The sequence below is a fragment of the Belonocnema kinseyi genome, chromosome 3, assembly GCF_010883055.1.
Source record: "Belonocnema kinseyi isolate 2016_QV_RU_SX_M_011 chromosome 3, B_treatae_v1, whole genome shotgun sequence".
Taxonomy (NCBI): Eukaryota; Metazoa; Arthropoda; class Insecta; order Hymenoptera; family Cynipidae; genus Belonocnema; species Belonocnema kinseyi.
In genome coordinates, this window is record NC_046659.1 from 35,626,408 (window position 1) to 35,627,779 (window position 1,372).

Consider the following 1,372-nt stretch of genomic DNA (forward strand, 5'->3'; position numbering starts at 1 on the left):
ACAGGCGAACCAGCTCCAAAGAAGGCAAAGACCGTAAAGTCAGCTGGTAAGGTTATGGCTACAGTTCTTTGGGATGCACGTGGAATTATACTTATTGACTACATGGAAAAGGGTAAAACAATCACTGGTGAATATTATGCATCATTATTAGAGTAGCTGAAAGAAGAAATTAAAAAAAACGACCACATTTGGCGAGAAAAAAATTTCTCTTTCATCACGACAACGCCCGAGTTCACACATGCTTCGTTTCAATGGCTAAAATTGAAGAACTAAAATTCGAATTGGTCGAACACCCACCGTATTCACCAGATTTAGCCCCCAGTGACTTTTTCTTATTTCCAAACTTGAAAAAATGGCTCGGTGGACAGAGATTTCCAGACAACGAAGACGTCATTGCCTCTGCAAGTGCTTATTTTGAGGAACTTCCGAAAACGCACTTTTCTGAAGGATTAAAAAAACTTGAAAAGCGATTGACCAAGGGTATAGAGCTCGAAGGAGATCATGTTGAAAAATAAAAAAAAATTTACCCCAAAAAAATTGTTTTTATACTTCATTCTAAGGACTTGTTGAACTACCCTCGTAAATTAATTTTCAATCCAAGGACAATAATATAAAAAGTATTAAAAATAAGATAGAATTCACTTAAAATCAGGCAAGTTCTACACATTATTTAGTAGAATCTCTCTGATTTACTACTTTACATAAATTCGTATTTTTGTTTTAAAATATCCAGCATTTATTTGCTACATTTCTTTTTGCTTCTATTTTGGAATCAGCATATATTCCGGTGTTATGAATATATTTTCGTTTTTCATAACGAAACAAGTTGCCTGGTATAAACTAATATTGTTTATCTTACCAGGTACATAAAATTCTGGTTGATCAGATATACTTTATTGAGGATTAGAACAGCTGTATTTAATACTCAAATTTTCTAATGGTGTGATTTCACATACATAAGTTGTTATTGGGGCATTGGAAGACATAATAGATAAATTAATTGAGACAGGGTCCAACCTCTATTCCGTTAAATGTGATCTATGAGGAAGTGCTGTTTGTTTTGTGTTAGTGTTTTCGGACTCCGTATCGTAAATCCCTAAAAGAAAATATTAGTGATGTGTAATTGTTCAGGTTGTTATACGAATGTCTTTGATTTCGCTTAGGGTGATTGATTTTGGGAATTAGAAGGAAGATAAATTATTATTATACTATAAATGCGTTTGATTTTCTTATTTTATTGATTTTAAGCGAATCTGAACGACTGCATAGTTTCCCTTCATTTTAGAATCAATTTTCTTTGGTTTCGTTAAATATTCTCGCTAGTTTTCTTCTGCCCTTCTCGCCGTTCGGAGGTCTGAATTGAAGAGAGAGA